At 43.6% G+C, this 24,980-nt stretch overlaps 1 protein-coding gene across 5 annotated transcripts in view; it reads right to left on the bottom strand.

Moving 5' to 3' along the window:
* NLGN4X (neuroligin 4 X-linked) overlaps positions 1 to 24,980 on the bottom strand; it is a 318,752-nt gene that overhangs the window by 250,100 nt on the left and 43,672 nt on the right. For 4 of the 5 annotated variants that reach the window (XM_053306970.1, XM_053306974.1, XM_053306973.1 and 1 more), the window contains exon 2: positions 20,247 to 20,330. The exons of the other annotated variant lie outside the window; for it this stretch is intronic. The gene's annotated coding sequence lies outside the window, so the exon portion shown is untranslated. The remainder of the gene's footprint in view (positions 1 to 20,246; positions 20,331 to 24,980) is intronic. 5 annotated transcript variants of the gene reach the window in all.

Here is a 24,980-nt window from a genome sequence, read left to right as displayed (position 1 = left end):
GCTGAGAGATCCAAAAGAACCAGCATAGTCATACTCCCTCTGTCAATTCCCTGGTGAAGGTAATCTATCAGGCTGACCAAGACCATCTCCATGCCATAGTCTGCCCTAAAACCAGTTTGAAATTGGTCTAGATAATAGCAATAGCAATAGCAATAGCACTTACATTTATATACCGCTCTATAGCTGGAAGCTCTCTAAGCGGTTTACAATGATTTAGCATATTGCCCCCAACATTCTGGGTACTCATTTTACCGACCTCGGAAGTTTGGAAGGCTGAGTCAACCTTGAGCCCCTGGTCAGGATTGAACTTGTAACCTTCTGATTACAGGGCGGCAGTTTTACCACTGCGCCACCAGGGGCTCTATTATAATCAATTTCTTACAAGACTGCTTAGAGCTGGTCTGCCACCACCCTCTCAATCATCTTACACAACCATGGGATATTGGAGACTGGAGACATTTAAGAGTGTGTGTGTGTGCATGCACACACTCATATCTCTAAGGGGTTCATGAGCTGAAAGTACACTTGTTTTTAAAAGGCTGGGAACTAAATAAATGCCCTACCCTTGTAGAATGTTTATTTTAAGTATGGTAAAAACTGCACTCTCAATTAGAAGGGCTGTGGTTAGGATGTTTCTGTTCCACTTGTTTGCTTTTAAAAGAATCTAATTAATCTACCTATCTCCTCCTGCACTAACATAATGATCTGGAAAAAAAAGTTCTGATAGTATGTCTCAGTTCCAACTTCTGCTAGACATGGCATAAAGATCAGCATAGCGCTGGAAAATAATTATCGGCATACACACATTTTCTTCAGAAGGCGTATTAACTTTGTACAAAGAGTTATTGTTAACCTCTCCTTTAGTTAAGTGGAATCAAATAGGATGATCAATGGCTATTAAGGGGGAAGAAAGGAAGATTCAGGATTCTCCAAGGACAGATTAAGAACATACAAAATGCATTTCTGAACCAAACCAAAATTCCTTCTTGTCCAGCCTCCAGGACAGGCAACTACATGTCTCTGGGAAACCCTGAAGCAGGGCATAATAGCCACTGCCCTGTCTTGTTGTAGCTCCCCAGCAATTCAGAGACCAGTGGTAGGATATAGGTACAATGATTGTAGCCATTGGTAGATTTGTCCTTCATGACTTTGTCTTCTCCTCTAAAGCCATCTAGATTAGTATCCATCATCACATTTTGTGGCAACTAATTCAACAAATTATGTACCTTGGGGAGAAGTACTTTCTTTTGTGTGTCCTAAATCTCTTATCAGTTTCACTGAACTACACCTGCAAAACACCAAAAAGGCTTGTGAAATGCTGTGACCAAACAGAGCCCACTCTTCAGGAATAGTGGCCCACAGAGCTCAGAAAATTTGTTTTTGTTGCCAGCTTGCGGGGTAGCACCAGGTTACACTAGGTCCTAAGGTAAGGTTGAGGTCTGCCCCCAACATGGTGCAATGGTGCCCCCATGGAGTAGAAGTCATGCAAAGAAGATGTGTTGCTGTGACTGCCCCCACCAATTCCTTCCAGAGAATGAGAGTAAAAGGGATTGCCAAAGGCCTCAGTGGCATCTCTTCTATGCTCCTTTCTTCTTGAGACTGGGAGCAAAGAGGAAATGGCAGCACTTCTTTCCTGCCCCCACTGGCCAATCAGCAATTATGAGGTACTTGGGGAAAAGTCCAATCAGGGATGCCAAGTGGCAAAGATGGCTTGTGTGAGTAGCCCAGTTTGTGCCCTTGGTGCTTTGCCTCCAGCAGTTCAGAACAACATATGTGCAGATTTTCAGTCTCACAACTATCCTTTGAGATAGGTTTGGCTGAGAGATAGTGATTGGCTCAAGGTTACCCAAGAATCTGAGTCTGAATTTGATCCAGGTCTCCCCAATCCAAGTACTGAACTCTATTGCATTCTATCCTGTACATGACACTCACATGAAGTGACTGTTTGTATATGGACATGAAATACAAGAGAATAACTCAGTGCCCTCATGTGGGTTGGTGCCAGACTCTTCTGATTATCTGAGAACACTTTATGTTTCAGACAGAAAATAAGGCCTTCAAGCACCACTCAGTCAGGATGCAGATGAGCTACAGAGCAGCAACACAGAAACAGATATGGGCAATAAAGACTAATTGTTCTGATTAGTTTCCATTGAATTACCATCCTATAAATGCTAGGAGAATGCTCTGTTATGGCACAATCAAAACAAATTGGAGACAGAGAAAGTAACTATAAACAGATATTCCCAGAGATCTAGCCAGTAGTATTTGGCAAATAATATGGTTAGTAAAAGGCCTTGGATCCAACCTTATTATTAGGGCTGTGCAAAGCTTCAGATAACTATTTAGGTCAATATTGAAGTGGACCATTTTGAACATAGTGCTTTATTTCAATCTGAAGGGGCAACTCTCCAAAGCAGAGACAAAGCAGGTCAAAGCAAAGCAAATCTGTCTGAAGCTTTGACTCTGCTTCAGAACCACTCTGACTGGATTCCCTTGACTCTGCCAAGGAGCAAAGCTTTTCCTCACTCCTTATTTTCTGGGCCCCTTTTGAAAGGCAATATACTGGAAATTAGAGGAAGGGCACATCTGCAGGTGCCTTTGAACTTGGAGGTTTCCTGTAGGGGAGCGGTCCCTTCTGTCCCATTCTGTTCCACACCAGGATGAAGAATGTCACTAAGCAACAGACATTTTACCAGTTGCTTGGCCCCTGGGTTATATTTGAAAGGCTGCACCCTGGAAAAGGGCAGGAGGAGGAGGTAGACAGACATCCTCGGGACCAGAAGTGGATGGTTGACCCTCCTCCTCCCCACCCTTCATTTTCAGATTGCAATCTGAGGAGCTGGGGAGCTGAGCTGCAGAGATATCCCCCACTCCCCAGCTTTTAGCTTTTTTGTGGGGGGAGGGCTGAACCCTGGAAATTGAGGGTGGGGGGAGAGAAGGGCAAGCCAGCAGGGGACTCTCATGGTTGTAGGTTTGTTGTAAACAGTTTACCTTCTTCACCCTCTTTTTTTGGGGGGGGGGATGATTTTGAAGTATTTTGAAGGGGGAGAGAAAGGACAACTATCTACAGGGAAACATAGATATCAGAGGAGCCCCCTGGGGATTGTGGTTGCTCTTTGTTCCCCTCTGACCTGCCTACAGGGTGCTGCTCTTCAAAGAGATCCAAGGAACCAAAGAGCAGAGCTCTCTTCCCTCTCCTTGACTACTTTTGAAGGTTTGTACCCAGGAAATTGGTGGAACAGGGAGCAAATGCCACATGGACCCCCGGCCCTGAATGTCCCCTGTAGAATGTTGTCATTCCTCTACCTCACCTCAGTTTCTAGGGTGCAACCCTTCAAAAGGAGTCAAAAGCTACTAGAGAATGGCCAAAGATTCAAAAGAATCCTCCAGATTGGGTCCAAGCAGCCAAAAGGAAAGAGAAATGGTCATGGTGTTGGACACAATTTCTTTCTACTTCCTAGTAGTGCAGCCAATGACATCTGTTTTATTTTATCCATAAAACCACAGAGGCCAGTTCAAGGTCATCTGGGGAGGTCCGTCTCCAGTTACCACCGGTTCGTTTGGTGGCGACACAGAGGCGAGCCTTCTCTGTAGCTGCTCCTGGGCTGTGGAATGCACTCCCAGCAGAAATCCATAATCTCAATTCTTTACTGACTTTCAAGAGAACCCTTAAACCCATTTGTTTGGCCTGGCCTTACAGGTTTTTAATTAGTTTTAATTGTTTTAATGTTAACCTGGTTTTCAGAGATTTAATTGTTTTGATAGTTTAATTGTTTTTTAAGATGTTTTTTAATTGGTGTTTATATTTGTATTTCTGTTTTAATTGTTTTTAATGATTTCTGTTTTTTAATTGTAAACCACCCTGAGCCAGCTTGGAAGGGCGATATAAAAATCAAATCAATCAATCAATCAATCAATCAATAAAATAAAATGTGAACACAGGAAGCTGCTTTATAGCGCGTCAGACTATTTGTCCATCTACTTCAGAATTGTCTACATTGATTGGCAGTGGCTCTCCAAGGTTTGAGACATGAGTCTTTTCCAACCCTACCTGGAGATGCCAGGGACTGAACAGGGGCCTTCTGCATGCAAAGGTGATGCTTTGCCATCGAGTTACAGTGCCATTGTGTACCAACCATAGCCCACCGTAGATGCTATGTGGAGAAAGGGAGACTGCACACATCCCAACCTCCACATATTTAAGGTCCAAAGACATCTTCATGATGGAAAATGTGATCTCCATCTGATCACATAAAAAGAGCTCTCTGCACACAATTGTATATGCAGCGGTTTTTTGACCTTATTGTGACTGTGTGAAGCACAATCCCACTCCACCCCACTACACATCCTACTCCAGTCCCACTACTCATTCATATACTGTCCTATATCAACTTAACTTGAATGGCTATCAACTTAAATAAGCTAGAAAGGGATGTCTTGGCAATCCAGCTGGCCCATCTACTTTCCCTGGATATGAACAGTTACTGATTGTGCTATTGGAGTTTATGGAACTGGAGAGCCAAACTGAAAGTTTGTTTTAATCAATCAATCAAGCTTTATTACAGTCAGAGACCAGCACAAAATTACACATTAAATGAAGCTAATACTGAAGAAATGTTACATGTTAACAGAGGTGATTGCAAATATAATGATAGCTATTATAAAAAGGCTAAAATTTAAAATAATTACGATTTCAAAAGAGACAAGCTACTAAAAGGAAACAAGCTACTAAAAAAACTATAACTACTAAAAATACTTTTCCATAATAAAATGCACAGAAAAGACAGAAGGGGAATTTAAGTAGTAGTAGTAATGTAGCTGGAAATGATTTCATATGTGGTAAAAAGCTAGAATTAAAATTAAAAATGGTTAAAACTATAATGGTTACTATAAGTTGGACTATTACTAAAAATGATAAAGTTACATGAAATTACACTGAATGATAAAATACACCAAAATACGCTAAATGGTGAAGTTACACTGCATTAATCTAATAAAATATTATGCATTGCCATGACGCAATTAATAAGGTACGAGGAATATGGAGGCAAGTGTTAACAGGAATCAAATTAGGGGAGCCCATCAGCTATCATATTTTGCCGGATGCCAATCGCAGCCGCACAAAACTTGGCAACGATCTTTGTGGTGTGTGTGTGGGTGTGTGTGTGTTAGAATCAGATAGCAGCAATTGAGTATAGAAGTGATTCGTACGTCCTGGAAGCTTGTTCAACAGTGGAGAAATAAGGGCAGCACGAATATCTCTGTAGAACAAGCAGTATAAATGCTGAGTGGTTTCAATTTGCTCTGAGCCGCAGGGGCATAATCGCTCTGCGTATGGGATCTTTCTGTATCAACTCTCTATTACTGCTGAGGGGAGACCATCGTAGCGGGCCAGGGTGAACACCCTTCTGTGGTTTGGGGTCTCCAGTTGGGAAAGGTATGCTGCTGGAGAGGCTATATATCTAAGCTCCTCACTTATACCAAACTTTGGGACACTGCTGAGATCCGCTTGACGCTCAGTGTCTGTGATGTGCTGTTTGATGATAGCTTTTGCCTGATAGCATTCCATGTTGATCAGGGACAGAGGGGCAAGGCCCAGTGTAGCTAATTTCATCTCAATTGCCTGAGCCCATATAGAATGATAATCGTCATGAAGGTTTAGAGGGACAAGACCAATTGGACTGAGGGATAGTTTAAGCCAATAGGAGAGAGTGGCCACCCATACCCTAGCCTCATTCTTGATCAGGCCTATCTCCAGGTGCAATGTAGCACTGGAAACATATCTTGGTACACATAGCGCTGCCCTGAGGAACTTGGATTGTACCCGCTCCAAAGACATGATATTGGGAAAAGGACCCAATTGAGCGCCATAGAGTAGTTGGGTTAGTGACTTGGCTTGGAACAGTTCAAGAGCTGCAGGGACATAGTGGCCTCCTGTTGTGCGCATAAATTGAAGAATAGTGGAGGAGCTTCTCTGAGCATTTAAGGCCACATGATCTCCTTGGGTTTTTCTGGAGCCACTTGAACAAAAGACTATGCCCAGGTATTTAAAATGAGTCATTTGTTCAATTTTATGTCCCTCGATCCTCCAGGAATGGATCTTGGGCCTCCTAGCAAAGGCCATTATTTTAGTTTTGTTGTAATTGATTTCCAGACCATCTTCCTTGCAGTGTAGTGTTAGAGCCCTCAATGCTCTTCTAAGGCCAATGGGAGTTCTTGAGAGGATGACCGCATCATCTGCGTATAGTAGGGGGGCTAGGTGTCTCCCAGCGAGCTTAGGAGGATGGAAGTCAATGTTGCTGAGCTGGTCCACCTTGAGTGAGGTGTTAAGATGCAGGGTTCGAATGAGATGCAGCAGGCATCGATCAGTTGTGGAGGCCTCCAGCTTCTCCCAAAGTTTTACACATGAGATGGAGTCAAAAGCTGCCTTAAGGTTGATGAAGGCAGCATAAAGGGAGGTCATCCTACAGGAGGAATATTTTCCGATGAGGTACTGTAGAACTATACATTGATCAATAGTAGAGCGCCCCTCTCTGAATCCTGCTTGTTCCTCAGCAAGAAGCTTTTCCTGCTCCAGCCAGTCCCTGAGTTTCCCATGTAGGTGTCTTGCATAAAGTTTACTGATGGTATTAAGTAGACTGATCGGTCTATAGTTGGCTAGGTCATCCTTCTTCCCCTTTTTAAAGATGGGGACAATAATTGCTACCCCCTAGTCCTTGGGGATTTGGCCACTCACATCGATGAAGGTAAAGAGCGATGCCAAGATTGGGGCCCACCAGTCCAGATTGTTTTTGATAGCCTCCGGGGGAATAAGGTCCTCACCTGGAGCCTTCCTCGGTTTCAGTTGGGCGACAAGGCTGTGGATCTCCAAGATGGATACCGGTGCCCATGCTGGAATGTCCTCTATGGCACTAGGAGGGTCTCTGCCAGCAGCGGTGGGATCTTTATATAGATCATAAAAGTGTTTCTTCTGGGTTCCTGGATGAATGTGGCAGTCCAGATGGCTTGGACCACAGCTGGGAGAGGATTTTGCGAGACGCCAAAACATGGCCGAGTCCTTGGATCTAGCGGCCTGGATTAGTCTCGTCCAGGCCTCTTTCATGGCCTCTTTTTTCTTGTGGACCAGCAGGAGTTTATATTGCTTTTTCTGCTGAAGTAGATCCTGAGCTGCCCTCAAACCAGAGATATGTTTGTAGGCTTGATAGGTGTTGGCAAGGACTTTTTTAGCGTTAACACAATCCTTGTCAAACCACTGCTTGGAGGGCGGTTGGTGCAGAGCATGTGGAACACGCGTCCTACAGGAGAGAAGCTGCTGTAGTTCCCAAGCAAGTGCTTTGTATGATTCCAAAGGCATAGAGGTAGGATCATTATTTAGCAGCAATGAGTGGACTGACTGCAAATGATCAGAGGCAAATAGCTCATGCAGCTCTTGATCTAACTGTGCTGACCAATTGGCGCAGCAGTGTACTCCCTCTGCTGCAGATATAGTGGGTCCGTAGTGGTTCTCAATGTGAGACTGGTGGATAAATGGTTTTAGGAGAAGCATGATAGGAAGATGGTCACTATCAAATTTAGGAATAACCTACAACCCCTCCACTAGCAGTAGCAGGCTCCCTGATGTAATGAAGTAGTCGATCAGACTCATTCTGGCGCCAGCGAGAAAGGTGAATTTAGCTGGGTAGTCACTTTCAAATGAGCCATTCAAGATGGAAAGGTCAAGTCTTGTGGCCAGTTGGCTCAAGCGGATACCCGCATGGTTTGACTTTTGATCCTTAGAGAGGCAGCTAAGAGGGAGTCCATCAGCCCCAGGGCTGGGTGGGTAGGCCCTTTGTTGGGAGTATAAGGTGGAGTCATCCGGACCCATCCTAGCATTGAAGTCACCACCCAGCACCACATAGGCATTGGGGTTGGAGTGGATGAGATCTGCTACATAGTTTTCTAGCTCAGTCCACAATGTTCTGACCTGCATTTTTCTGCATTGGGGCGGGAGATAGAAGTTAATTATCAGCAATTCACATCGAGTGAATTGGACTAGGACAGCCATTGCATATTGTTTGATTGGTGGGAACAGTCTGGAAGTTGCGCATAGGGCTGTAGCAAAGAATACACTCAGACCTCCTTTGCATCTGCCACAACCTGCCCCAGGTAAAGCTCCAACAATATGTGAGTGGAAGCCATTGAGCAATAGCTCCACAGTAGTCCAAGTTTCTTGTATCAGTATGATATTGTGGGAGGCTAAATAGTCAGTGAAGGAGGAGTCCGAAAAGGATGCATGCCAGCCATTTACATTCCATGTTAGGATCACAATTTTATGCTGGTCTGCTGAGTATCATTGGGCATTTGGAGTTGGACTATCAGCAACTTGGGTGTTCAGTGTCTGTTGCAGTCTATCAGCCAGGTGATCTGGATCCAGCCCAGGCAGACTAGAGGGAGAAGCCACCTTGTTCCCCACTCTTATGGGTTGGCTTGATTGTCCTGCTCACCATTGTCTGGGATGGTACCGGCCCTTTCATCCAATGTGGTGATGTCTTCTGCAGCATCTGGGACGGTCTGGGGGCCTGGGTCTTGAGAGGCATCTGTAGTGACTTCCATGTTGTCTGGTTGAGCCTTAGTGGCTGGGGGTAAGTCAGTTCCCTTTCCAGTTCTGTGGGAGGCGCTTCTCCTATGAAGGGTTGTTGTGTTGTCTCTGGATCTTGGGTTACCACTGGGGTGGACTCCCCTTCCCTCTCCTGGGCTGCCTCCATCCCCATTGTAATTTCCACAGCATCCATAGGAGGGGAGGGCTCTGCAATGCAGGGCTGGGTGCTACAAAGTGTAAGCAGCCTGTCTGTGACAAGAAGGGCAGTGACACTGTCAAAGTGTGGGTCTGTAGACAACATCACTCCTGGACGTAAGTTCATCCTTTTAGCGCCCTCTGCATTTGCTGTGCTAGGCTGTGTGTTGTGAGGGGGGGAGCACAGGTGGATTGATCACAGTCACTCTCCACCCCTAAGTCGATGGTGAAGTCAGCTGGATTAACCCTTAGAAGTGTTTTGATTGGAAATCTTAAACTGGATTTCCACAGGGTCAGTGATATCTAGGTCAGTATCTGTGTCTGAAGCTGGGCTGAGATGACCATCATCATCATCATGTGTATTCGAATACAGTCTTTGGAGGAGGGCAGCCAGTTTATTTTTAAGCTGCATCAGGTTGTCTTGCTTGCATGTTTGGCAGTTAGCCAATTCAGCAGGGAGAGTTGGCATTGTCTTATCAGAAGTAGCTGGCTAGGTATGTGACCTTGGTGTTGGAATCGACAAGGAGGTGCCATAATTCTTGCATTTGACTGTACCGGAGCCATTGAATAAGTCTCTAGTGCCAAAATCTTTGAATACATGCTGGGGAGTAATCTTACATGTTCTCAAAAGGTGTTTAATATGAAGTAACTTGGTAGGCACTCTGGATGTCTTAAACTCTAAAAGTAATCTTTTGTGATCCAGCTGAGATGGCAGAAAGTAGAAGTGTTCAATCTCTGAAGAAGAAACTTGGAAGTTAAAAATTTGGGAAAGTGAGGTAAGAATCCTTTTTCTAGTAGCCCATAAAAAGGCATCGCATCTAGGAAAACAAATTAGGATTTGTTTCTGTTGAAGGACTCTTTGCACCCAATAAGGAGTTTCAGTTGCCAAGGAGAAGGGGGCTCCTTTCTGCAATGACATCCTCAGAGTTGTTAATCCCTTGCTGGAACTTGGCTGTGAGTTGGGCAAAAGCCTGGGTTAGAGTATCTATTTGCCCCCAAATTTGGTTTAGATGCCCTAGGACCAGGAGAAGAGATTCGGCAGCAATCAGACAGACGTCACTCAGCTGTTGGGTGATGGCACCTGGCTGGGGACAAGTTGCTTGGTCAGCATTAGTGCTGCGTGGATTCTGTCTTGGAAGGGATCACTTCCCACTTCTTCTGTGCTCTGAGTTGGGAGTGGGTGGGTTGCTATTAACCTCCCGGGGAGCCGGTCTGTTGGAGGGGGTCGTGGTCAGGGCTGCAAATCTGTTTGAGGTACTTACAGCAAACAAAGTACCCAGTGCTGCCTTGGCTGGGGGGAGGAAATTTTAGATTTTCAGCTGTTTAGTCTTCCTCTCCTTCCCTGCTCCCTCTTCAGGGGGGGACTTGCTGGTGGGACTATTTCACAGTCTTTTCTTCCCCCGGATGGTGTCAGCCCCTTAGATGGCATGCCTGGGATGGAGAAATGTCCAGGCTCGGGCAGGAGCTGGAAAAATAGGCTGTTAGTTCATCGCCATCATGCCCCGCCCTCCAAGTTTGTTTTATGTGGTCAATGATGTAATGCCACACCATAAATCATCTGGACAAGTGAGGCAACACTGATGAGAGAGAAACCCTCAAACAGATTAAATGTAGACCTTTAGATTAATCAGAAACTGAAAATATGTACAATCTATGCAAACACAATAGCTTTGATATTGAAATTATATTATTCTGTACACACAGTTTGCTTGCCTGCTGGCAAGAACACTGAAGAATGTTTTCTGCTGAAAAAGAAAATATCTCTACCTTTCTGATTCACTAAACAGCTGTATCATTTTCTTTTAGGGCACCAATTAGCATAATTGAGGTGGATTGCTTACATTTGGCATTGAATTAGACTGATGTAGTTATGTCTCATCAGTTAAAATCCTTTTATTGCACTGCTTTGTTCTAGCAGCATTCAAAGTGTGGTGATCAAAGAACAATTTGTTAAACAAGATGTAACAAATAAATGCTTATGAACTTCCTAAATAAATTTTAAAATTATTCATCTTTATTTTTCGACCATTAATAGCTCTGAAGAAGATAAACAACTTGTAAGCATTGAATGGAACACTAGAGGGGTGGAGATTGGAAAGGCTTTAATTATTAAGGATTTGTAATTATCTGATCAGCTGATTTAAAATATGACAGCTACATTACACAGTCCCCATCATTATTACATCATTACATCAGTCCCCTAACAGATAGCTACCAATATCAGCATTGATCACGTGCTTAACGGTAGCCCTGAATTTAAGACGCCTTCCAAAAAAATCCACCTGAAATCAGCTTTGGCAAAGCTGAATGGATGAACTATTTCTTGGAGGGTGCTCTACCGTAGAACAATGCACATATTGTCCTAGATGCTGTATTTAAGCTTTTTTTTTTTTTTAAACCCTCTTCAATATTTGTATGCATAAGACTCAATCCAGAAAGCAGATCTACATATGGAAAGAAGCCTTCCATATAATGGCTAGATCAGGGCTGTTTCTTCCATTGTTCAGGTACAACATATAACTGTGTTATATTTTGTTTGGGTAGTACAAGGGCCAGCTATTAGGGATGTGCACAAACTGATTTTTTAAAATCTGATATGTGCCCAAATTGAATCATCCCTGATTTGTTTTCTGTCCAAATCTGTCCCCCTGAATCACCCTAGATTAGAGGTGTGCACGGAACTGCGGAGCTGCAGTCCGGCACTGGGGTGGGAGGTTCTAACAAAGTACGGGGGGGGCTTTACTTACCCCCCAAAGAACGTCACCGAATTCTTTTGATTAAGCGGGCGGCATACCTCCCTGCCGCCCGCTTCATTCCCCCTCTGGCGTGGCTCTTGTCCTTTAAATTCTCCATCGGGCGGCAGGGTATCTTCCAGTCCCTGCCGCCCGGCTCTTCAATGTCCCCGATCGGCTGGCGGCCTCCCCCTGTGCAGCCTCAAGACCCCTGCCGCCCCTTCCCTTCCCATTTCAAGGGGTCGGCAGGAGAACTCCCTGCCGTCCGCGTCCCCTTCCCCGGCTGCACTGCAAATGGCTTCTAGGAAGCCTTTTGCGAAGGCGCACAAAAGGCTTCCTAGAAGCCATTTGCAGTGCAGCCGGGGAAGGGGACGCGGTCGGCAGGGGAGTTCTCCTGCCGACCCCTTGAAATGGGAAGGGAAGGGGCGGCAGGGGTCTTGAGGCTGCACAGGGGGAGGCCGCCAGCCGATCGGGGACATTGAAGAGCCGGGCGGCAGGGACTGGAAGATACCCTGCCGCCCGATGGAGAATTTAAAGGACAAGAGCCGCGCCAGAGGGGGAATGAAGCGGGCGGCAGGGAGGTATGCCGCCCGCTTAATCAAAAGAATTCGGTGACGTTCTTTGGGGGGTAAGTAAAGCCCCCCCTGTACTTTGTTAGAACCTCCCACCCGAACCAAAACCACGCGTGTCCGGACCGGTCTGGAGGCCTTTAGAATGGCCTCCGAACCGGTCCGTGCACATGCCTACCCTAGATTCAATTTGGATTTGATTTGATTCAGATTCATATCAGTTCAGACCACTTATAAAGGTCCTATAGGTACCAAATCTGGTTGGTGAATAGGTTCCCATGGGTGCCACCTACCACCCAAATTTCAAGGCAGTGGGGCACTTGGTTGATTTTTATTTTTTATTTTTTACTGATTTTGTATATTTCCACCATAGGAAATAATGGTGATTCAAAGTCGCCCTATCCTAACCCTAACACGGATCCCCCAATTTCATTTAAAAAATCTAAGCTCTAGCCCTTGTAGAAGTGGAGTTATAGAGCAACATGTGTGGTCACTATTTTTCAAGTGTTTGGGTACTTTGGTGTATAATGAACCCCTATGAGGATTCTTTCCTCATAATGAACCCCTATGAGGATTCATTGCACACCTTCATTTCTTTCATTCTGTCTTTGGACAGTGCCAACTGTCAACTGCCATGTGTCATCTACACCACCACACACTGGGGTATTCAGTTTATTTTTTTTAGGAATTTTTGAAGTGTTTAGATTCTTTAGTGTCTTCATTACACACCTTCATTTCTTCTGTTAATTTTGACCCCACTGATTTGTGGGTGGGTAGTGGGGAATTAGTGTCATCTAAGCCAGCGTGGTGTAGTGGTTAGAGTGCTGGACTAGGACCGGGGAGACCCGAGTTCAAATCCCCATTCAGCTATAAGACTTGCTGGGTGACTCTGGGCCAGTCACTTCTCTCTCAGCCTAACCTACTTCACAGGGTTGTTGTGAAAGAGAAACTCAAGTATGTAGTACACCGCTCTGGGGTCCTTGGAGGAAGAGCAGGATATAAATGTAATAATAATAATAATAATGTGCCAACTATCCCCTAACACACAAGGCATTGGATACTCAGTTTATATTTTAGGAATATTTGAGGTGTTTAGACTCTTTGGTGCATAATGAATCCTCATAGGGATTTATTATAAGGAAAAGTTATTATACACCAAAGAGAGGAGAGCTGGTCTTGTGGTAGCAAGCATGACTTGTCCCCTTAGCTAAGCAGGGTCCACCCTGGCTACATATGCATGGGAGACTAGAAGTGTGAGCACTGTAAAATATTCCCCTCAGGGGATGGAGCTGCTCTGGGAAGAGCAGAAGGTTTCAAGTTCCCTCTCTGGCTTCTTCAAGATAGGGCTGAGAGGGATTCCTGCCTACAACCTGAGCTAGATAGACCAATGGTCTGACTCAGTATATGGCAGCTTCCTATGTTCCTAATCCAAACACTTGAAAAATAGTGACCACACATTTTGCTCCATAACTCCACTTCTACAAGGGCTAGAGCTTAGCTTTTCTTTAAAAAAATGAAAGCTGGGAATCTGGATGAATTAATAGGAAGAATCTAAATCTCAAATTGATTTGAATCAAATCTGGCATGATTTGATTTGGACCCAAATCTAGCCAATGGACCACAAGGGTGATTTGTTCTGTCTCCAAATCGCCCGAATCAGCCAGATTCAGGTACAAATCTATTTGTGCCCGAATCGATTTGCACATCCTTACCAGCTATCCTGTCTTTGCTCTTGAAAAGTATATGTACATAGCACATCTACTGATATCCCAGTGACTCCCCTACTTTGGTTACCTGGATCAATTAATTATATGAATCTACTTTTAGAGAGCAGATCGGTTCATTCATTCTTGCTGAGCCCCAGTGCCCACATGGGAAAACGGAGGAATCAAGAGACAAATACTGAGACATCATATTTGGGGAATATCAAATACTACAGCGATGTACAGTAGACAAAACCTCTGGAGTAGAAAGAGAATATCTCTTGAATTGTACTACTACTACTACTACTACTACTGAATAATAACTGGAATTTATATCACATTTTAAATCTTTGATGTGCTTCAGAGAAGAACAAATATTTATATACCGTTTTTCAACAAAAACTTTCCGAAGCAGTTTACATAGAGAAATAATAAATAATATGGCTCCCTGTCCCCAATGGGCTCAATCTACAAAGAAATGTGAGATAGACACCAGCAACAGTCACTGGAGGTACTGTGTGGGAGGTGGATTAGGGCCAGTTACTCACCCCCTGCTAAATAAAGAGAATCACCACGTTAAGAGGTGCCTTTTTGCCCAGTTAGCAGAGGTAACTGATACCTGATACATTATCAGATATATTATCTCCATAATCCTTAGGACTCCTCCAGTAGGAGGATATTTGTATCAGTGTTCGCCAGTCATGATTCATGATGACTATATGCTACCGCCAGGATTAGAGTATATGCAATGAGCATTAATTTCTAGGAAGGAACAGAGAGGCTCTTTGCCTACAAGGCCTCTTCCTGGTCAATTAAGGAAACAGGATGCTAGACCACCAGACAGACATTTGCTTTGATCCAGCAAGGTCCTTCTTAATGTAGCCTATTGCATTTATCCTCATAGAGCAGATCAGCTGTTAGTTAGTTACCGTTAGTTAGTTAGTTTAATTCATTCAATTTATATACCACCTTTCCAAAATGGCTCAGGGCAGTTTACAACAGGATAAAAACAATTAAAACCAGTTATCAATTAAAACCAAAATAATTAAAACATAATAAAACCAATTTAAACATTCAAACAGCTAAAAACCCTGGAAAACAAGGGCAACCATTTAAAACAATTTAAAACAGTTTACATTAGTTTAAAAACCCTGAAAGGCCAGGCCAAACAGAAAGAGAATAATGAACTCAAATTACAGATTTCTGCCGGGAGTGCATTCCACAGCCCAGGAGCAGCTACAGAGGAGGTCCGCCTCTGAGTCGCCACCGAATGAACCAGTGGTAACTGGAGACGGACCTCCTCAGACAACCTTAACGTGTGGTGGGGATCATGCAGAAGAAGGTGCTCTCTAAGATAACTCGGACCCAAGCCATTCAGGGCTTTAAAGACAATAACAAGCACTTTGTATTTTGCTCGGAAACATATTGGCAGCCAGGGTAATTGTATCAAAACAGGCATAATATAGTCTCTTTGGGTTACCCGAGAGACCAATCTGGCTGCCGCATTTTGAACTAACTTTAGTTTCTGAACTACATACAAAGGCAGCCCCATGTAGAGCTCATTGCAATAGGCAAGCCAGGAGGTTACCAACTGATGCACCACTGCTTTGAGGTCATCCACTTCAAGGAATGGGCGCAGCTGTTGAATTAGACAAAGCTGATAGAAAGCACTCCTGGCCATGGCCTCTGCCTGAGATACCAGGGTGAGACCTGGATCCAGGAGTACTCCCATGCTGTGCACCTGCTCCTTCTGGGGGAGTGTAACCCCATCCAGCACAGGAAGATCTAACTCACCCCTCAGATTCTGATCCCCCACAATGAGCACCTCCATCTTGCTTGGATTCAGCTTCAATTTGTTATCCCTCATCCAATTCATTACTGCCTGTAGCCAGGCATTTCAACAATTAGTGCCATTTCCTGAAGATGAAAAGGAGAAGTAGATTTGAGTGTCATCAGCATACTGGTAACACCCAGCACCAAATCTCCTGATGACCTCACCCAGCGGTTTCATGTAGATATTAAAAAGCATTGGTGACAGAGCGGAGCCCTGAGGGACTTCATATAACAGCTCCCGTTTTGAGGAGCAACTGTCACCAAGCTCCACCATCTGGAATCTACCCGAGAGATAGAGGCGCAACCACTGCAAAGCAGTGCCCCCTATCCCCAACTTCCCCAGGTGATCCAGAAGGATACCATGGTCGATAGTATCGAATGCCGCCAAGAGATCCAGAAGAATTAGCAGAGTCATACTCTCTCTGTCGGCTCCCTGGTAAAAGTCATCCATCAGGCCGACCAAGGCTATCTCAACCTCACAGCCAGCTCTAAAGCCAGTTTGAAATGGGTCTAGATAATTAGTTTCCTCCAAAACTGCCTGGAGCTGATTGGCCACCACCCTCTCAATCACCTTGCCCAACCAAGGGAGATTGGAGATTGGCCTGTAACTATCCATTGCTAAGGGATCCAGGGAAGGCTTCTTAAGGAGTGTTCTAACCATTGCCTCCTTCAGACAAGGAGCAATGCATTTGTGATAGCAACTAGGCCACCTCCAACAATCTCCCTGCTAGACAGAAGAAGCCAAGTCAGGCAAGGATCCAGAGAACAGGTGGTAGGCTGCACTGCCCCAAGCAGCTTGTCCACATCCTCAAGAGTCGCAGATTGAAACTGATCCAATCTAATACTGCAAGAGAGATCACAGGACACCTTGCAGAAAAAGTGGAGTCCAAGTCGTCCCGAATACAGGAGAACCTGTTTGCAAATAACTCAATAAAAGTAGCATACTAGAATGACCCCAGGGACTGATTTGAAGTAGAAGGAGCAGAAACTGAACTCCTCACAACCTGGGATAGCTCTGCTGAGTGTGAACCTGCAGTCGCAATGTGCGCAGACCAGAAGCTCTTTTTTGTTGCATGCACCGCCATCGCATAAGTCTTCATATGGGTCACATGAAGCATCCTGTCAAATTCGAACCAAGTTCTTCTCCACTTGTGCTCTAGTTGCCTATCCAACAGTTGTTGTGTGTTGAAGCTAAAGGAACAGTGGTTTGGCTAAGGCCACATAGTGAGCTTGCGACTGAAGTGAGATTTGAGCCAGGGACTTCACATTCATAATTCAATGTCTACCATTGGGAGGAGAGCTGGTCTTGTGGTAGTAAGCCTGAATTGTCCCCTTTGCTAAGCAAGGTTAGCTCTCTTTTGCATGTGTATGGGAGACTACATTATTTTATCATTTACATTTTATATCCCGCTCTTCCTCCAAGGAGACCAGAGCAGTGTACTACATACTTAAGTTTCTCCTCATAACAACCATGTGAAGTAGGTTAGGTTGAGAGAGAAGTGACTGGCTCAGAGTCACCCAGCAAGTCTCATGGCTGAATGGAGATTTGAATTCGGGTCTTCCCGGTCCTAGACCAGCACTCTAACCACTACTCCACACTGGTTCTCTGTGAGCACTGTAAGATATGGGGCCGCTCTGGGAAGAGCATATGCATGCTTGCATGGAAAAGGTTCCAATTTCCCTCCCTGGCATCTCCAAGATAAGGCTGAGAGAGATTCCTGCCTGCAAGCTTGGAGAAGCTGCTGCCAGTCTGTACAGACAATTCTGAGCTAGATGGACCAATGGTCTGACTCGGTATATGGCAGCTTCCTATGTTCATTACACTATACTGAACATTATCGCTCTGGCTGTTCTAAATCTACACCATCTAATGCTTGCATTAAAGGCGGGGGAAAGCTCATACCATTATCCTGTACATCTTAGTAATGTATATGGAAACAGAAGATTAAACAATCCTAATAGTGTAAATTCCATTTGGCAGCCATTAATTTACAACTTAAGGAAGCACAGCCAAGTATAATATATGTCTAAGCAACAACGTTCAATTAATAGCTGTAATTTGCCCTGAGGTAATCTGTCCCTCCCCTATCTTTTCAAGCTGTGTTTTTCAAGTTCAGCCTTAGATCCTGGTCCCACTGACCCACCATAAATATTTAAACACACAGTTGCATCACTCTTTCTGCTTAGATCAGTTCATGTTTTGCTCACAGCCTCTCAGACAGTGCCTGTCACAAGCGATAATAGGAGTTGTGTCTCAGAACAGATCACTCCCTTCTGTGTCACCAATATAGGCCTATCAAAATCAAACCCTTTATCCATCACCACTACTAGGTCCAAAAGCAAATCCTTCATACCCATTATTGTTGGTTTGTTTGAACTTCAGTGCTTTTGGAATAGGAATACTAATGCCAAAAGGAGGTAGCTTATACAATTTGTGCCCCACTTTTCTTCTCTTTTTGGGAAGTCCTCTGCACAATATAAGTCAATAAAAACAGAACTACAAAAATCAACACCAGAAGACGGGTGTGTGTGTGTGTGTGTGTGTGTGAGTGAAAAACCAATTTAATGAACAATTTCATGTTTTAAATTAAAACCAAAGCCCCAAAATTTAAGGGTAGCGAATGAAAAGTAATGATTCTGTCCGTACGTTATATAGCTTTGAAGCCTAAAATACTAGACAGCTCCCAAGGAAACATTTTATGCCTGTTATAAGAATGTATTTCTGGCCTCTAAGGTCCATGCATTATGGTGATTTCACAGGATGGTCTTTTAATGCAATACCCAGGTTCCGCACCAAAGTAACAAAAGCAGGATAAACCAAAGTATTCAGAACTCCATAGAGGAGTAGAATATGGGTCAGTTTGGATGATACACCAAATCAGCCAGAGTAAACACATGGGAGAGAAGTGTGAGCAATGAGCATGTACATCTCCCCCCACCACTACAAACAAACACCACAACAAAGCATGAAACTGCCTAATCACATGGAGGGCGGTTCGAGGCTTTGACTGCAGGGAGACAAGAGTGTCCTGCTTCTTCCCCACACATCTACACTGGAATTATCTGAGCTGGTCCACTGATAAACTTGTAGATTACATTACAGTAGGGGAGTTTTAATCCAACATAATGATGGAAGATGTAGAAATATTAGGCCCATTCACACATTAAGTTCAAGACTCATACGATGAGTGTACAGTGTACACCGATAAAGATCTACACCCAGGTCATTCATATGTTATGCTGAACGCAGGTACAGAGGTGCACTTCCTATTGGCACCATGCATTTTAAGGGCCTGTTTGCAGGTTTACTTTTAAAATGAACACAGGTACAGTCATTCACACAAACATGGGTATGAGTGTACCGACATCTGTACATTCATACGGCATAATAAAAATAAGCATGTACACCACTCTGAGCTCGTTGGAGGAAAAGTGGAATATAAATGTAATAAATAAATAAATAAATAAATAAATAAATAAATAAAAGATAACATCTGAATCGGGCAATTGTGTATGTGATTATTTGTTCAAGAAATTCAGGAATCCCAATGGTCAACTATCTGACTAAGACTAACACTGCACATACACAAAGATGTTGCACTTGCCTAAGGCTGCTGTACTACGTCTCCAGGAGGCACTGCATTAGCCAAACATGTCCATGCCCATGCAGCAAGGTATGCAACCTGTGGCACACCTCATCTGCTTTGCCAGGAAATTTTGTACAATATGTGATCTTTTTTTAACAAGCAGCACAACTTTGTTCATAGGACAAGCACAGTGTTAATTGGAATGTTGGCCAACGTGTTGAATAGAAAAAGCAGCAAGAACATTCTTCAAGAACAAAAGATGCAAGTTTACTTCACAGTTACTTCAAGTCTACCTCAGTTCATATGAAATATTTTTAGAGTTGGGTTTTCTTTTATATTGATATACTGTTGTCTGAGTGGATCCAATATATGATAGCCACCAGTATCATAAGATAGCCATTTTGAAAAGCTCCTGTTTTTCAAACAAATGTCATTATTTCATTGGAATGAATTGAGAACAGTATGGGTGGGTTTGGATGATACTTTGGCATGCACGTCTCCTCCACCACCTCAAAGCAGGCTATCATTTAATCACACTGGCGTAAGTTTCATTGAACTTTACCACCACAAAATTAGGTAACAATGCAATGGGCGAGATCTCATCAAACATGAACAACCATGCTTCTCCCTCACTCAATTAACGGGGGCTGACGTATCATCCAAACAGCCCATGATATAACATTGTTCCATGAGACTCCCAAAGTATGATGGGAAATAGAGTCCACATATCCTGACTTCTAGTATCAATATTTCTCAGCTTTGTTTCCATTTGAGAACCATTTGCATGAATATCAAGAAGCCTTGATTCATGTGGAGGTTATTGCTACCATCAATCTCATTCTTACTAATTGTGGATTCAGTGATCAACAATTTGTGAACTAGCCATAAGAATGAATCTTTAAGAGATGTAGATGTTTAAAACAATAATTGGGATGCTGCGCTCTCTCTCTCTCTCTCTCTCTCTCTCTCTCTCTCTCTCTCTCTCTCTCTCTCTCTCTCACACACACACACACACACACACACACACACACACACACACCACTCACCAATGCTGTTGCTGTTTTAGAAGCTTTTACATTCTATCTTTGGGAGGCAACATGAGGCTGTTTTAGATGTGGCTCATTTTTCCCCTGTTGAAAAAAAAAGAAAGAGGTAGCCCTTCAGTAAAACAAATGACAGCACTGCCACAAAATATATTGTCACATTTCATTTTTAATCCTTCTTTTAAAAAAAATTCTATAAAAGTCAAACTACTCCAAAAATCAATTTGCAGGGGCTCATTCATATTTATAATCCACTCAATACTCTTGGCTATAGTGAAGGTTTACAGCCCTAAGCAGAAAACAGCAAGAGCAGTGGAACTCATGGGGCCTCTCCCCCTTTCCTACTCACCAAACTCAGGGAGTGGGAAGTTTAAAGGGGGCACTGTATGTTCACAAGGGGGTCTTCACCTCAAAATGGAATATGAACAGTATCAGGGCTGTAGAAAGCAAAGGAACTTTACCACTAATGTGCTCAGCAGTTTATTGTGTCTGAGATGGAAATAATCCTCAGACCTCTTTGAGTTCACAGATTACCCTGTGTGATTTGATACTGTAATCAAGCTGTTGTGTTTTTCATGAAAATAAAGATACTGGGTGCAATACAGATAAAATTAAGCATATTTTAATCCCATTAATGTCACTGGGCCTTAAGGTCATTTCTGTAGGTTAATCCATTGCATTTTCCCTTGTATTTTCTGTAAACTGCATTGGTGACAGACTTTTCAACCAAACGAAACTATGGAAGAATTGTGACTGCGATCATTCCGTGTAAAGTGGGTGTGCTGCAGATGGTTCTGAATGGTGCCTAAACAGGACAGGAAGTGGACATGAAGGGATTTCTACGTACTTTAGATACCTGTGGATGTATGGAAATTTTGTTTTTTAAACAATGGGCTTCCAAACTGCAACAAAAGTTTAACACCTGAGAACTGTTTCACATGTGCTGCCCCCATAACTCCCCTTTGGAACATGAAGAGAGTGAAGGCATAATTTCGGACAAAGGCTGGTAGCCCTAAGTGTAGCGACTTGGCAATGGGGAAAAACTTGTGGCAGACCACTGGTTTCTTTCAATGTGGAGCCTTAGAACAGAGTGGCCTCAGGCCACACATCCACAACCATGCTTTCACACCATGCCATGAGATCCCATAAGCTACAAATGGGAAGTGTCCCCCCTTACCTTCATGGCTGATATTTAACTAAAATAAAGCCAAATCAAGTTATCTAACTACACATTTAACATAAGGTACAGTGGCCACATCACCAATTTGAGCTCTTTTTCCCACTTCCAAGTTTTGTTTTGTTTTTAAATTCTATCTGGTCAATGATTTTCTTGAATGCATACATTCCATGGATTTTCTCCCCCTTGGATAAGGCACAGATTATAAAGCCATTAAGAAAGGTTTCATTATGGGCAGAAATAAGCCCTAAAAGGCATAAGGAAGGTCAGGAAACTGATTTTGGGTGAAGCAGTTTAGATGTTTGACCATAAGTACTGCAGCAGGCACGACGTTCCACCTACTAGGCCCTAAAGAGCAAATTATCAGGAATTTAAAGAGGGGGGCACTATGGCTCTTTTGACCAGAGATACACAACAATATGGTTCCATTTCATCAGCTTGCTCTTTTGTAGCCTCTACTTAATTGAGCTTTGCTGTTTCAGCTTTCATAAGAACTTTCCAAATTGGAAACCAAATTGAATTTGGAGGAAGAAAAACAATAAAGATGCTGCATTCAGTGGCCCCCCTCACTACCCAATTAGGCCTCAGTGAAAAAAGTTCAGAGGATGAGATCAAATTCAGAACTGCGCAGAGGCCACTGTTTACACACACCTCTGAGACCATTTTCCTGGTCTGTGTTCACATACTTTGCTGCCTAGAGTCACATTCCATGACATTTAGAAGTCTACATAAAGAGTAGAAGAAAATCCTCAGAACTGGGCCTTTGAAAGCATTATTGCAGAAGGATGTTATGTTGATGATGACCGTGGCAAGAAGCAATGTAGTGGATGGAAAGCATCTTTAGCAAAGGGAGGAGAAATAGCTATATTTGATAAGGGGCTGAGTTTTGGGGCTGGGTTATAGAAGAACCTGGATTACTCAGTTTGTTTGCCATTGTTAACATTAACGTTTTACATCACCTAACATAATACAACTTTTGCATAACTTGAATTTTTCAAATGCACCAATGGTTTTTTTTCCAGAACTGTGACTTTTTAACTGCACATTTTGTGTCTGGTTGCACATTTTTTAAAAATCCCTGGCAAAGGATACTGTAGAGCTCAATTTCTTCAGCCATTTGTACTACCACCGATAGAGCTCAACCCAAGTGACAGCCTCTCGCCTCCTTCCTGCTTGTGGGCATCTGTTGTAAACAGGCTGTCAGGCTAAAAGAGACTTTTCAGAATGATCCAGCGAGGTTCTTTTTCTTAGCCCGTCTGCCTGACCCCTTAAAACAGCAAGCTGTAGAAACTCCAGCGCACTTTGTGTCATCCAGGCAGATGAAGGGGATGGACCTCCTGTCTCATGTTAAAAGGGCAGGAGGGCGAAGTAGGTTGCAAAACTGTCTTAACCATGAGGAAGCAGAGGGGCAAGTTGTTGTCACTTGGGAGGAGGGAGCGGAGCTAGATAGAGCTCGCTGCCTCCCATCCCGGACACAGATGGAGGGTAACAGTGGGAACTCTCCCCTCCTCACTGCCCCACCCTCCCCACAGCTAGTGCCACCAACGCACAGTGATGTTGTTGTTTTTTTACTGGTGTGCAATAGGGGGGACTTTCTCCTCAACCCCCCATCACGGGGGGGGGACCTCTGAAGCCCTTCAGATCCAGGCTCCCAAATGACCTGGGTGCGCCACTGCTCACTCCCTTAACCTTGGCTGGCAGCCAGGCTAAAAAGCCATGCTAGGCGGTGCTGGCCTGCTGGGATCAGATCCGATCTCAGCGGTTTTCATGCGCAGCCTAACCCAGGCTGGACGTCACTAGCTGCGTTAGGCTGCATGGGAGAACATCCTCATTCTTAAAGTATTTCCCACTGAGAACTGCAATGAAGATGTATGCCCAGCCTTTTCATAGACAGACCACAGCCACAATCCAAAACATAATTAAGTGTGCTTAGGACCATGGACATTAATTGCAGACTTGTCACAGAACATCAGCAGAATCCTATGTCTTAAGACCCTGGTGTTTCTCATTTTGGGTTCTGTTGGACAAATACTCTAAAGAAAATGGCTTCTATGAGTTTGCTCCAATATCTCCAGGCATTAGAATAAGAATGGCAACATATACAATACAGAAATAATTTAGAAAGGCAGATCAGAAAGCAAGAAAGCCCGTAGATGACGATCAAGTATCATATCAGCATTATTACAGCATTCCCTTTTAATTTTATTTATTTATTTATTTGACATATTTATGTATTGTCTAAAACTATGTTTCAAGGCAGTATTATGTTAACCTGATTAGAGATCAGTTTTTAGAAGAAAAGCAATATAAAGAGGCTGTTCTCACATGCACCCTAACCCAGGCTAGGCAAGCCCAGCCTGGGTTAGGCTGCACTTGAGAACTGCCGGGATTAACCTGGGCTCCGGGATCGTGTCTTCACTGGGGCTGCGTTCAGCTCCAGAGGACACAGAGACGGGTTTACAGTGCACGTCTCCTGGGGGAATCCCCCAATGGACCACACATGTTGCATGGTGCATCGTAGGATATCCAGAGGTCAAGATGGGTTATCCCAGCCTCCAGAGCGCCACACTGTGCCATGAAACATGGATCACCTGGAAATGCAGTCTGTGCTCCCAGCAATATTTCAGCGATCATCTGGGGGAAGGTGAATTGGACCAGCCTTCCTGCCCACCCACCAGATCATGTGAATGGCCCCAAATTTTAACATAGAAAAAAATCTAATCCATAGAGATAATCCACATCCATGGATCACAGATGAGTAATTAAACTAAGGGAGGAGAACAGCTAAAGACCAGCACTGAGAATCGGATTCATGACAAGGGCAAATGGAAACGCTGCAATCCTATGAAAAAGGTCTCTATTCTTATTCCTACCCTAATTTTAAAAAAATGTGCTTATCGTCTTTCAGTGCTAGAAGCATGAGACAATTAGCAAGTACAGAGAAGAGAGGGGAGAAAAGAGAAGACTGCAAGAAAGAATTAAAGTTATGAACAAAATAGTTAATCAATATTGCAGCCCCCTTATGAAGTTCAATTCTACATAGCAGTTTTGTATGCTATAATAGCACATACAAACAACATCCAACTAACAGATCCTCTGGTGGCTTGAAATACCAGTTTCATAAGGCTACCAATTAAGTGACCAGTGCAGAGATCATGGACAATACAGATCTCTGCTCCTAAAGCATTAGGTCAAGGAACACTAAACCTTCAAGAATCTAGCTTCTAAATCAGAGCAAGCAAGCAAGCAAGCAAGCAAGCAAGCATATACCTTCTGTTCATAACTTTCATTAAAAAAAAAATCCTCGTCAGACCATCTGCTATAAATTCTTGCTTTTCTTATCCTACGTGCTTTAAGCTTCATTCTTCAAGCCTCTTAACCCAAGTAGACCTATGGAAAGCAACAGAACTAAATTGCTCTGTGCAGATTATAATTCTGCAAGCAAAGTTTGCCTGAAGAACTTTATACACAGAGGCTGAGACAGTTTATTTTGTCATACATTATTAAACATGTTTTCAAACAAAACATTAAATCTATTTATTTTTGAGCCTGCTCAACTC

This window comes from Hemicordylus capensis, chromosome 3, assembly GCF_027244095.1.
Source record: "Hemicordylus capensis ecotype Gifberg chromosome 3, rHemCap1.1.pri, whole genome shotgun sequence".
Lineage (NCBI taxonomy): Eukaryota > Metazoa > Chordata > Lepidosauria > Squamata > Cordylidae > Hemicordylus > Hemicordylus capensis.
The sequence above is the reverse complement of the archived record's forward strand: the minus strand, read 5'-3'. Positions and strand labels throughout refer to the sequence as shown.